Here is a 14,874-nt window from a genome sequence, read left to right as displayed (position 1 = left end):
CAGTGTTTTTCACATTATTTCGAATTGCAATGTGATAAAAACGTGCTAGTACTCTATATCAGTTCAAGTTCCAGTTAGTGACAATTGTTGATGTGACTGAATGCCTTAATCATAAACATATGGGTAAACTATTGTTTTTGTCCAAAAATGATAACTCCCTTCAGGAACACCTTTGTGTATTAAAACAAAGTATGACTAAACTGTCAAGAAAATGACTGACTTTACAAATACCATAGCGGACAGAGCAGACAGAGACAGAAAAAATTAGTTTTCAGAATAAAAAGATCTGAAAATCCACCTGTTCTACAAAACCTCATTAAACAAAATCTAAATTCAAATGCAGTCAGATTGCAGACAAAGTACTTCCAAGGTCATGAATTTGTATTAGGAAAGAAATCAAACCACATAATAAAGCAGCATCTTTCAAAAAACATTCTAAAACACTTAGCAAAAGTAAATCATTGTGATACTGAAATTAATTTTGAAACTTTTGTTACTGACTGAACCCAACTCTAACTACTGTACCATAGATGGAGCATCTGTCAACACACAAAAGCACGCTTGAACACCTGAGTGAAACTTCTGGCCAGAGGGGTTTGGAGATGAAGGGGATCCGGAACATGCAACACCCTTAGCACAGAGCTTTTGGGTGCCTCCATATGACAAGGCTCAGGGGCTCCACGCCAGGAAATCTTAGACAATCAATGAGGATGGGGAAATAAGATGGTCGGTGTCAGCTGGGTAATTTTGTTTACCTAAGAACTTTGTCTGCATGCAGCACTGCTGTAATAATTATGGGGGTTATGATTGTAGTTATCCACAGAGTCATTGTGCTCAACCCGCTGTCAGTTTCAATTACTGCTGTCTGTGGTTCCAAATCCTCAAACAAGCTGTACAGCCCCCCCTGACAGTCTTATTACCGTTAAAAGAAAATCCATACACATCAGGTTCTTTTTGTGTCTTTCCTCTGTAAACAGAGCATGACAGAGAGGGTAGGGTAAATTCATGGTATCCCATTGTGGGTCATCAAGGCCCCCCATGTGGGGATTGACTTTCTTCCTTTCAGGTTTTGAAAGACACAAATGCCTGTTAGGTTGAGGATGGGCAAATCAAGTTTTCAAGTTCAAGTAGTGCGCCTTTGATGTGCAGCTTGAGCTCCAGCGAGGTACCGTGGGCCTGGTGTGGCAGGTGTGTGTAGGTTGGCTTACTGACCTCTCAGCAGACATAAGACCTGCCTGCTGTAATTGGTTTTATTTACTTTCCTATCTATTTGTATGGCAGTCTCTTGAGAGCCAAATATATATTGTTGATCTGTGCTGTAAAGATATAAAGGACTTGTGATTTAGCAACAGGAATTTAGCACACAGTACGGGCCTGATACGCAGTGAACACTGTAAGCTATACAGGTGATTCTTGTTAAGTACCACAGTCAGCTCCTTCCTCAGAGGAAATGGAGAAAACGACCTGCATGCTAATTTATAATAAAATGAAATATGAAACAAGATGGCCAAATGTTTCCATATGCTGCTGCAACTGTGGAACATCACAGTATTCTCAGCTGGCTTATATCTCTTTTAGAACACTTGAACGCACAGCTACAAAACAAGCTTCACCCTAATTAAAGCGAAGTGATTTTCTACTCATTATTTGTAGAATAATGAACTTCACATCCTCACATGGAGGAGAGGATTGTTTTCTTCCGCCCCCCTTTCCCTAAAATTGTGAGAAAAAGTGACTCTCTTTCCCACTGAAATTAATTTAATTGCATTTGTATACCTTGCCCTCAGGCAAGGTACACCTACAACGGTTTAATCCTCATACAGAGTGGAATACATATATAATGCATGAGCTTCGGATTGCACTTAATGTGGAAAGTAATTAAAAAGAAATCATTTTAATTCAGCACGCTTATCGCAGCGGGGTTTTGAAAGTGGCGCCGACAGGGATGATGAAGGGAGAAGGTGCGTGGACAAAAAGGGGGTGAGTGGAGGAAGAGGCAAAGGAAAAGAGGACAGATAAGGTAGGATTGGTACTGGCAGTGTCACGTAGAAAGCAGGTAGAAATTCCACTGCTCCAAAAAAAAACGGAGAGACAGTTTCACACAGGCAACATCCTGCTGGTTTCACTGACTGTATTCAACCCTCTGAAACAGATGAACTACTATTCTTCAACAAAACATCATACCTGCTTCCTCTTGTTACCAAAATGTCAAACAGAAGCATAAAAGGTCCCTGAATCATTTCTGCCTTTCAAAACATGAAACTTCATACAAAAAATGTGTTCGGTTCCCCCAAGCTGCTCTTCAACTACGCCATTATTTCTTCATCCATTCACAGATGGCTGCCCTCAGCTTCCCTGAGAGGATTGCAATTATCAAAAAGGTGCATAGCTTTTTATTCCCACTCTTTAGAAGAATTAACGCAGGGCAATAACTCAGACATGTGGTGTCAAATAAGAAACAACAAAAACAACAAGGCAGCTCCCCAGCGTACACCTAAAAAAAAAAAAAGGTTTAATAATGAATCAAGTTGCTCAATAAAAAGTTTATTGCAGCTTCAGTGGAGCAAATTTGTACTAAGGACAGGTTAAAGTACAAAAGCTATAAAACCAATTTAGCAGTGGATATAAGCATAAGACCTACCAGTAAATAGCCTCTGGCTGTGAAATTAAGAGGATCTGACATTATTTCAGCCTAATTTCACTTGTTCTCTTTGGTAATATCACTGAGCCTGGTTGCCAGAGATAAACCACCTTCTCCATCCTCATATTACTGTAATGTTAAAGTCACATTTTTAATCTTGATAATGGACATCCCTACCAGAGTCATGGCCTAATTTTCTTGCAAAAAAGTTGCCGGTGCACTCGCTGATGAGTCAAGCAACAGCGAAAAGGGAATTACAAGTTCAGGGTCCCCTGGCAGTGTACATTGGCCCTGTGAGGGGAGAACATGCTCCACTCTACTGCCCATTTACTCCACAGATATGGGCTGCTCATGCTTTTACTGAATGTTTACTCCTCAGGGGATTGGCTCCATCATGTTTAAGTTCAGGTCACTTCTCCAGCTCAGTTGCTGCTGCTGCTCTTCCACCACTTCAGTCACCTTCCTTTTCACACAGTGCATCCACACCTGGATAACATTAGCATCAGGTAGCATTACCCTTGAGGTATGATCAAAGTCTCAACCCTGAAAGTGTCTACATGAGCAGCTTTTGTGTTTTCAGGCACTGAGGTTGTGTTCACACAATAAAAAAAGGTGCAAAAAGCAACTAAAACACTATGCTCTGTAGCCTTTGCGCAGTTTGTCCTTCCAGTATCAAGGTTGTAATATAATGACTTTAAATCCAATACTACCCACTAAGTTCGATGTGATACTGATGAAGCAGTACACTTTTGACAAACTATAATGATATCTAATCAGAATAAAAATTGCTTTATTTTTTGCACAAGGCAGTTTTGTCAGGTTAATTGAAAGAGACGCAGGAGAAAATGGCAGACACAAGACAAAACAGAGTAAAGGCTGAAGAAATTTGCTGTAGCCAAGGGGGCAATTTCCACTGGTGGTGGTGGTGGGAAACATGTCCCCCTCACTTTTGTTTTGAAGACCAGATTGGAAAAGCTCTAAAGGTATAATAAGAAAAGGACCAAACCAATGAGCATAATTGTAGCCAAAGTTTATAGTCAGTAGTAGTGTCTATCATGTGAATATATAATATATATGAAATGTTAATCTGTACGGGTCCCAGAAAATATTGGTTTGTTGGGTCCTGAAGTAGCACATTAAATGACTTGGTAAATAGATGTTTGAGACAAATCCTTGAAGACTACTTTGAATTAATGAATTCAAAACAATATAATGTTATTTTCAACAAATGTGTTGTTCTGGATCACTCATCTTAAAAGGAGCAGTAGATAAGCCTTATAAATAAATAAACTAACTTTCTCTTCTTATATTTGCCAAAACTGACACTATGTTCGAGTAGAAAAACATGAAGCTGGTAATTTAAAAAAAAAATACAAAAAAAACAAATCCATCTCCTCTAGCACCACCTACAGTCTGTAGTGCAAATTGCAAAAATCCACAGCTCCCTGTTCAGATACACCAATCAAGGCCAGGAGGGGGGAGGGGGTGTCTAACTGCATGTCAATCACTGCTCATGCTCACAAATTCATTATCCCTTGTGGGGGGATGGGGGGGGGGGGGGGGGCTTACGAGACCATTTTAGGCTTAGCGGAATGGGGGAGGGACTGAGAAGTTGTCGATGAACAGAAGTTGCAGCCCGCCCTCAAATGATGGAACTGAGGAGCTGCAGCATTTATTCATGGACAAACTGAATCTTTCACTGTACATTTATGTAATCTTCTAATATCTAACTAACACACACACACACACGCACTTTGGGCCCTATCTTGCACCCAACACGCAAGTGTCTTTGCTAGTTTAAGACCAGCGCAGTTGTCATTCCCCTCCACCAACCACGTTGCTCCACCTGCACCCATCTTTGCGCCCATGGGTGTGCTGGTCTTACAGGGAGGTGTGTTCAGATGAATTCTTGACGTTTTGCTATCCTAGGGCAGCGAGAAGTGATGGCGCCATTGCAGCACTGGAGCAATCCTGGAAGTGGAACGTCGTTGCTATAGACTAGTGGATTATTAATGCAGTAATTAACATAGTATTATAGAATGAAACTGCACTTATGAAACAAAATGTACACTCTTGGTAGTAACATTACTGTACAATGGTAATAGAAATGTAAAGCACAACCCATGTGGATATAAAACCACAGGAATTAGTTGCATGTTGGAGCAAAAATTGATGACTTAAACGTTCCATTCTCACAAAAGAACTCTGATCTCTGGAGCAGGAAACAGCCGGCAAAGGCTGAAGGACGCGGATGGACGGGTCGTTGACAAATGCCCAATTTTTGACAGGATGGACCTCAAACTAAACTGCTATTACCCCCCACATTCCAGGAAGGGGCCTGCTTAGTCACACACACAGCACTGTGAGAACAGAGGACAAGAACAAACAGACTTTTGAATGCAATTTAAATGAAGCTTGGCGTAAGTTCATTCAGGAAGACTACTATGCTCACATTTCTCTCTCTCCCGACCTAATCAGCTGCACTGTCATCAGCTGTGTGTGGGCATTTACTCATCAAGTTAAACCAAGCAGATTTTGCCCGATCTATGTGAGCTATCGTGTTGTGGCATTCAAACTTAAAATCTGTTCTACTTGTAGCTGCTGTGAGTTGTCATTTCAGGCAAAATTGACGCAACCCCCCTCCACCCCATTCCCCTCCAGTTCTCATCAATCCCAGCACCAAGGGTTCTTCCACCATTAGCCCCGCTTCACATCCCATCCAGATCTTCAGGCTTCCTTTATCTCTTCATCACCTCCACCAGTGTCTAGACTCCATCGAGGGATATTCCTATATATCCACTGCCTCTTTACCGCTTATAATTTAACATTGAAATGAAGTCTAATGCTCCATGTTGTTTGTCTGTTTAATAATTATTAGTTGTATGTGTGTTAGGGCTGCACAATTAATCGAATTTTAATCGCGATCACGATTTGGACTTCCCACGATCAAATTTGCGTGATCGAGCGATTATTTTTTATAAAGCGTCATTTCATAGAACGCTCCGGTTTTTTGCAAAGCCAATCTCCCGCTCCATAAAGCCGTCTGCTCATGAGCCAGTCAGAGTAGTTCACTGCACCCCGTGCAGCTAAGTTTCTAGATGTAGACAGTCACAGAGGACAGAGTAGCGTGAGGAAAACTCAACAGATAGCAGTCGGTAATACGTCAGTCTCAAGGTTTACCAGTTTACCAGTAAACGCAACACTTTGTCCCATTTGTTGTTTTTCAGACAACAGCAGTGACCAGTGCTAGTCGGTGCTAGTTAGCGTCTGTTAGCTGTTAGCTAGTAGCATCTGTTAGCTGGTAGCTGTTAGCTCTTCTAGGACGCACCGGTGCTAATGTCCTCGCATCCGCTGCAATGTTGTTTTTATGGATATGGTTTAATTTTGCGTTACATGACCCATTTCGTCTGTAAAGCCGTGCCTGTGTTGGATCTTTCTACGCTCTCTCGTCCTACTCTCTCTCCTCTTACTCTCCGCGCCCCGCCACACAGCGGCCGCCGGTCCACACTTCTGATATATGTCTACAGTTTTAATTTTTCATTAACACAGCTGTATATTGTTAAGTATGAGGGGGCAAACCTGTATTTGTACCAGTGTTTCCGCGGGTAACTGTTATCGCGGCCGCTACGGCGAAGAACACAGAAGAAGTTATTGAATGCAACTAACTTCAGTTGGTAGAGTAACAGCGTGTGAGACGGAGCTGCTGTACCGAAGCCTGGACCAGGACCAGAGATATATATACAATTTGTGCTGGGATTGTTTGTTTATTTGTTGTTTGGGTTTTGTTTGTTTTGTTTGTCTATGGTAATTGAGTTTTGGGGGTGTGTTGGTTGTTGTGTGTTTGTTTTCGGGCCCCCTCTGAAAAGCTTTTAGTAGCTTATTTGGGGTTCCCATTTCATGCGTCCTGTATAGGATTGCTGTGCCTCATGGAATTGTGTCTGAATGTACAATAATGACGTGTGAAATAAACGAAACGAAACGAAACGAAACGAAGATGTGACCCATGGCCAGAATATCATAGTTCATAAAAATGCAGCGCAGTGAAGATACAGACGTTTCATACACACTACGTGTGTATCCGCCGTTCGACCCGTGCTGGACCCGTTCATAATGATCAGCCGTCTCTCAGTGAGTAGCGTCCATCACACTCCCTCTCGCAGTTATAAATAGTCTATGTGACAATAAAATTTGTTTTGGTTAAAATCAACAAATAATCGTGAGAATAATCGCGATCAAAATTTTGATCAAAATAATCGCGATTATCATTTTGGCCATAATCGTGCAGCCCTAATGTGTGTGTTAGTGTGTATGATGTGTTAGTAGTTTTCCTAGTAGTAGTCCTTTCACAGAGAACTTGATTAAATGGTTTTGGGTGTATAAAACATTGTCAAGAGTAGTAGCAATTTTCAGAATGGAGCTTAAATTAATTTGCTGTGTTTTCCCCTTTTTGAAGGGTGGTGCCCTGAGGTGGATTTAATACAAGTTAAATTCAGTTATTTAATATTAAAGCTAGAGTGCAGAACTTTTACATATAAATGAACATCTGTCACATTCAAGCCCTTGCCAAACGAGTTCACACAATGCTGATTAAGCCCATCAGTGCCTGGGAAAGCTCTCTGGATTTCTCAGTATACTGGAGTTGTGGTGTCTGGTATCTGTGATGACATTCCCGCACTGGCGCCCCAGAACGATGCCAGTACAGATCATTTGTACTCGGAACGAGTAGTTTATTAACTCCTCAACAACGTCGTCACATGATCAGTATACCTGATCACTCACTCACAGTTCTTTACAGCATAGCTGCTTATTTATGCTCTCTGATTGGTTACAGTTTTTGTAATGTTACCTGTATTAATCAACACCATGACAGGCGGGGGGGGTAGAGACCACAGTGGCATGGCGTTATTATGAATCCCACTGCTTATGTTTTAGGCACCTCAACAGTGTTTGACAGGTGCCTAAAACTGCTTATGTTTTAGGCACCTCAACAGTGTTTGTGTAATTGCTCTCACTGCCAAATGGGGTAGACAAAAACAAACCAGCTATAAACTGGAACCACTCCATTATCTTTTGCACCAATTAATGTGTTCAGGATACATATTTCCGTAAGATTTATTAATTGTCGGTATATATTCTGGTATCAATTACAGCAGCCGGCCAGGGCAAACGCGCTACAATGGCCCAAAACACTTAATTGGGAGAAACGGGCTGCGAATACAGAAATAATGTGAAGTAAAGAACACAAAACACATGCACTTGAAAAACTATGGATATCCAGTCAACACAATGAAAGATCTCCAGGCCTCTACGTGGAACAGCAAGAGACAGAGAGAGAGTTGTCAATCATCTAAGTACTCCCGCACTGACCATCTGCTCTGTACTGATCTCTGTACACAGACACAGAACAGATACCAAGAAATACATCAAAAGTGTTCTACTGTTTACACAGTTCTCACACATTTGTATTTCTCTTTCCTATCTTATCTTAAGTTATCTTTATTTCTCTGTGTGTATATAGGCATATATGTATATATCAGTTAAACTTTCCCTATTTATATATATGATCACAATGTTGCACAGCTCAATGGCTCTAGTAGCTATTATGTCAACCCCCATTAATGCAGTAGGCTAATAGAAGCAGGGAAGACCCCGCTGGAGTTGAAAAGAGGGAAACTCGTTGTTTTTTTAACTGAATGCATTCATGCTATATGTTAAACTACCCACAGTGATACACAATGTGTTAGTTTATCATCAGCATTGGTCCACATAAGTCTACATTTTCTCTACTTACTTTTCTTCAACTTAGAGAAACAACCTTTGCATCATGCATTTTTCAGTGTTCGGTTTTACTAATGCAAGAGGTCAGACTCAACTTCTCTTCAATTGATGATATAGAAAATGCCTAGAAGAGGAGTTTTAAGGATTTCACACTACAGCAGCATCACTGATTTATCAGGTTCAGTCAGTCTGCAGGTTCAGGCTGACGTGTGTCATGTGTCTGATGTAATTCTGACATTAACAACCTAGCTCATAATCTCTTCAAGATTAACATTTCCAAATGGAACAGAGAGGAGCGACAACCAGCAATCATCTGCTTTCCACAACAACAAAAAACAGCAGCAGAAGCAGCAGCTATAGGATCCCGGCTCCGTTCCTGACACTGATCATCTGCGTGAACATAAATTCATAGTGAATCCAAAACCTTCCCTCTTGGCCCCAACAGGGAGCACATGTCACATACAGGCTTTTCACACAGTCCGCTGGACAAGACAGGCAGGCACACGGCAAATCTGTTTAGTTACTTTATCATGCCATGAAGTGTTACCCATGGGACAGCCACACTTGTCAAAGTGGATATTGTAGTAGAAAGTCAGCCTTGCAAAGCCATGCTCCTATGATTTTGTGACCTTTCTAAAATATGCCTTATTTAAGTAAAAGGGTCTGTTAACAGTCATCGCAAAGTGTGGCTTCTTTTTATATCAACAGAAAACCAGCCAGAGGATGTTACCATCACGGCTCAGATACTACTGTACTATATGTATATACACAGTGAGCCTTAAAATACAACTGCATGGCTTAATTTGTTAGTTTGTTTAGAGTGTTAAATGTTTTGCTTTTGTGACAAAAAGTTTTTAAATCCAAATCCTCTATTCACACATTTGAAAGAGAATAAATAGACACAGAGGCGCTAAGTACATTGCCAGACTAAATTCAAGGCTGATGTTGTTTGACATTTGATCATAGATATAGTTTTCCTTCCCTCCTACATAGTACGAATCAATTAGCCAACGTGGTTAGAACATATGGCAAGTCCTCGAAGAAGCGCTCTCAACAGATCAGGGTTATGAACACCTTTGAAGACAAGTTTTGCTCAAAGAGGTTGCTTAAAAGTGTAAATCGGGACTGACATGTTTCTCTTAATTAACACAGGTCAATTTCCTTGTCAGATGAATTTTCTGCTAACTTCTGGGACCAAACAAGAGCCTGTTGGGTGCCCGCACTCGAATAAGGACTGACGCTAAAATCCATTTCCGCTGGAGCCAAAATGACCTCCCAATGACACAATGGCTCTCATTTACAAGCACTTTGGTCTTATAACAGTGGGTGCACACAATGAAAACACAGCGAGGGCCGTACGGCTGCAATCAAGACTTAAAAAGGTAGTCGATTCTGCTGTCCACCTAGCCATTTAAGTGTGATACAGTCGAAGAGCCCGGTTTCTTTCACTGCATGAACCCTGTCACGGCAGCAATTACAGGCGTTATATCAGAGGAATAGTGGTTCGCTTAAACTGCAAGGTTGAAATATTGATAGGAAACTAAGAGCTTGATTATCATCAGACATCAATGTAATATTTCGTATAAATACACTGAATATTTTATGTATGTTGTTATGTTATATGGTGAGTGAATGTATCATCAGTAGATGTCTCTATATCTATTTTCTTGCCACCACACAAAATATTACGTATCCAAAAAGTTTTGTAGGAATGTTCTACCAAAGTTTTTTTTGCTAGAAGTCATATTTCAAATTACTCTGAATAAATATTGGCTTCTCCTTTACCTAAAGTAAAAAAAGCCTCGCATGGATGTCTTTATCCGTACTTTTTCTATTTGCAGGTAAATTGTGCAGCTTCTGACACAAGCTTTATCTGAATGCCTGCAGGTTCCCTAAATTTGAATTTGCTGTTTGTATCTGTGTGTTGTCTTGCTCTATGTCAGGGTTATGTTAATTGACTTTCAGCAGGTGGTTTTGTGCCATTTTCAGATCGGGGGGAAAAAAGGTTTCTTTTTTAGGTTTTCAGGTTTTTCTTCCACCTCAGAAGTAAATCTGCTTGGAGATAGTTTCATCCTACTTGAAGGCATTGCAATTTCATTCCAAATTTTGGTGCAGTCCTGCAGACTAATCATCAAACAAAACCATGTCGAGTATAATTATAGTGTGTAAAACATGGGTTAAACTGATCTTAACCCGGTGAGAATGGTTATTTCAGGTCATTCAATTAAACAGAGGTGCTGTTTGGACAGAGTGAGTCTGAGAAATAGAATGATGAATGTAAGGGCAAAAAACATGTGAACGTGGCTCATAAATAATAACTGAAACAAATGACTCATTCAAAAAAAAATCACATAAATAAGACAATATGAAAGGTGACTCACCACATTTAGATGAATACTGAAACATAGATTCTGTGACATTGTGACATACCTGCCCATGAGCATAAGCCAACAAAATACTGCAAGTGCAAAGCTGACTTTCTCTATTCTGCAACTGCAGCACATGCAGTAGAAGCTACAGTATATATTCATGAAAGGAAGTGCCCACTGCTCATCTGCTCTGCCACATCCAATGCATTATCTTGGAGTGAAGATGAAAAGGCAGGGCATAGGGTTGGGAAAATTATAGACAGATTGTGTGTTGAGATCATTTGGATTGGCTGCGAGACCTAGCCTGTACACAGCTGTGCAGCTGATCAGTGATACTGACAGAGGAGAGAGGGTGTGAAAGCAAGCAGTAAAAGGTCAGGAAATAAAGAGTAGCTCTCATTCTTATAGTACCACCAATCAGCTTGGCTCGGCTGCCCTTTCCCGCCTGTCAGTCGTAGATCGAGCCTTATTTTGATTCTCCAACCTTTCATGTTGTGAATTACATATACGCTTTTAGTAATGGCGGACACAGTAGCAATTAGCATCAAATTACAATCGCCGTTTGAGTTGAGTTAATGGAGCGCAACAAAAAAATGGAATTACCTGTGATTAAACACCATCCTGTCTCTGAATGGCCATGCGGCATAGTGTGAAGTTGAAGGTGGTATTTGTGATATCAAACGCACAGTGTGATGAATTACATCTAGTAAAATGACAATTATAGAGCACAGATGACATTTGCTGGGCTGTTGTGTGTCGTTTCTCCAGAAGTATTATCTTGAATTGAATTTACATGCAGGGTTTTCAGTTTTAGTGATTACCTTACTGAACCAGAGGGAGAGAGGGAGGGAGGGGGAGGGAGAGGGAGAGGGAGAGGGAGAGAGAGAGAGAGAGAGAGAGACAGAGAGAGAGAGAGACAGAGAGAGTGATAGACTGTTTTAATTGGATATGTGGCCCCTCTGGATGTGGACTGAACCATGGAGCAGCATCATTATAATCTCTCATCAGGTTCTAATTTGAACCCTGAATGCCCACTCCCCACTGTGCCCCATACACTTGAAAGTGCAGGCAGTCTGCTTAAATCTTTTTTTAAATTTATTTTTAAAGATTTGAAAGATTTTTATAGAGGAAGACTGATCTTATTAATACCTAATGCTGTTTGCACACATTTCTTTTCCCGTCGCATCTTGTTCCAACAGGTTGAGAGTGCTTCACATTGCCACATTTTTGCCATAATTACAGTTCCATAACTTTGCTTTCTGAATCACATCCTTTTGTCACATTAGCTGTCCCACAGACATCAGCAGCAGACTTGGTAGTGGTATAATGCACATGCTAAACTTTGGCACCAGAAAACAGCATGCCAACATTCACATTGTCTTTCCTGTGCATAAACAATTGAATTTCACCCAGCGGTTGTCCTACTTATCTCCAAACCAGCGAGCTGTAAGGATGTTTTTGGCTGCTGGTTGGAGATGAGGCCGACTCACTCAGGGCCCCTCAGGCTGTAAGAACACAGCTCAGATGAACCCTGTCAACTCCATTACCTGCTGATGTGAAACAACCTTATGGCCTTTGAATGAACCAGAAAGTTTTAATCTGACATATCACTGTTTATCCCATCAGGAATTGCAATGGCAGCCTTCAAAACTGGGTGGGGGGGGGGGGGGGTCAGATCAGCAGCAGTGATGCCATACTGAAAATAACAAAAGCAAGTCTATTAAGAGTCTAAATATTCAGACTAACGCATTTTCATTATTTTCCATAATGCATCTAGGATCGTCAGGTTTATTCTGTGAGCTCATCGCAAAATTAGTTTTTATAAACTTGGAGACGAGGCAGAATGCAGACAGCCTTTTCGAATCAATATGCTATAGGTCAGCAGACAGTCTTGTATCAGTACAACTGATACTTTCACATGAAAGGAGTATGCCATTGTACACACTTAAGAAGTGCAAAAAGGCCAAACCCTTGAGGATCAACCCAATACGCAAGTAGGTCAGAAAAGCACTCCAATTGGGTCAAATGATAATGTGCTTCTGGATAAGATTCCTTCTCAAAATGCAGTGCATGGGTGTGTTCATTTATGTTTAACAATGTACTTGTTTTGATCAATGTTCGATTAGCCCTTTTCACATTACTATTGATTGAAAGAAAGCTGCAGCTGCACCTTTTGCAAGGGAACCACCTCATGCTGTACAAAATAGTTATTTTCATCATTCAGCATTTCTTTACAGGAATCCATGTGTAAATTAATCTACTCAGCTGAATAAGGGCTGTATTAAAAACCTGTCTTTGCTAGCCAAGCAAGTCAACATAACTGATGCAACAGCAGTTATTTCATCGGCCATAAAGCAGCTAGTTGTTCCGCTAAATGTAAACAGTTGTGAAGAGGCAGCGGTTTCAGAAATGATTATGATATGTGTTTTGTCTGCTTGGTCTAAACAGCTGATCATCGGTGACTGATAGGAGGTAATCACACTGAGATCTTATCAGAGTGCTGTGTATCGCAGATACTGTGGGCCTGCTCTGTTATCTGCACACAGCACAGGAGAGCCGTGCATTTGTTCCCTGCGCTGTCTGCCTGTTCACCCTGGGCACTGTGATAATTTCACTTCTCTTTCAGGATTTGAAAGCGTTAAAGTTTGAGACCTGTGTAGGTGTACATGTTAACACTCGAACTTCGATTCTAACTGAGGGTCTTTTTTGCCTGAGAGGCACTGTGAGATAAGGATGCTCTTGAACATGTTGAGATCCAGTATCTCTCAATGAGGGCAGCTGCATCGATCTGTTCATTTCAAACACCAAATAAGATTAATAAGATACTGCTTCAAAGCCTGATGTGAAGTGGTGGAAAGAAACTGTTTAATAACATAGTTATTAGCAGCAAATTATGTATCAGAAGTGGGAAATAATCTACATCAGTAATTAACTACATGTGCGTTAGTAGGCAAAACATGAAAAGGATTGTTTGAGGGGATGTAGTGTTTTTTAAAATCTGTGCCTTTCCTCACGTAAGGTTTCTCGAGCAGTCAAAAGGGTTAAAGCGCCATTATTATGCTCATTTTCAGGTTCAGGATGTGCTATTTACATAATTTTTTATTTGTTTTTTCCAATCAGGAGAGATCTCAATATAAAAGGGGACAATTATTTATTGATGTGTGCACAATAAAATGATAAATGGGGAAACAGCAATATTGTGATTGGGTGATAGAGATTGTGGCTAAATTTGGTTGGTTTAACTAAAAGAGTAAACATTCCTAATCAGCTGATGAGGGGAGAGGGAGAGTGAGCTGAATGTGAATGAGTGAGTAACATTAGATAGTCTTCCTGGCTGAACTTACGCTAAAATTCATTAGGTGAAAAAACAGAACATGTTCTTTTAAAGGTAGAATTGGGACAAACACAGAGGTGTGATGAGATCTGGTCCCACTTGTCTGACTCAAGCAGATCACTCTCTTTCTCTGTCTTTTTTTAAATTTGTTGAAAGCAGAAAGCAAAACCTAACTTTACTTTTGATGATATTAAACAAAGGGAAATGTTCTCCCCTAGTCTTACAACGGTCATAAATCAATACAAGGGCAGCTTACTTCCTTTTTTACTGCTGCAATGAAACATTTGGTTACGTTGTAACCTTAGTTGTCTGAGTATGTAAGACTATTATTCAAGTCGTATTTCTTAATGGAAGTTTTCATTAAAATAGTGTTAAAATCTTGTCTCGTTCTCGTGAACCCAATCACGTGTCTCACTCATGAGCCGAGTGTCTTGTCGCACCCCTAGACAAACATGACATAATATTTTTCACAGGATGTGGCAACTTCTGGGCTTACAAAGTGAAGCCAACGCAGAAGGGCATTCTATCTAATTTCCAGAACGGGGGGGAAGCCACTGGCTCCAAAAAGAAGGTTGATTGCATAAAAGGCAAACAAGAAAATTACCCGACTTCTTACGTGATTTTCATTTTAAATTCATGGTCTCAATCAATCAAGTCTTCTTCAAAACAGCATGATGTTCCATTTGTAAAACTTGGTCCTATTTATTTTAAAATAGGCAATAAAGCAGGGGATGCTTCATGGCAGGGCTACA

Source organism: Etheostoma spectabile, chromosome 10 (assembly GCF_008692095.1).
Source record: "Etheostoma spectabile isolate EspeVRDwgs_2016 chromosome 10, UIUC_Espe_1.0, whole genome shotgun sequence".
Classification (NCBI taxonomy): Eukaryota; Metazoa; Chordata; class Actinopteri; order Perciformes; family Percidae; genus Etheostoma; species Etheostoma spectabile.
Note: the sequence above shows the minus strand (reverse complement) of the source record.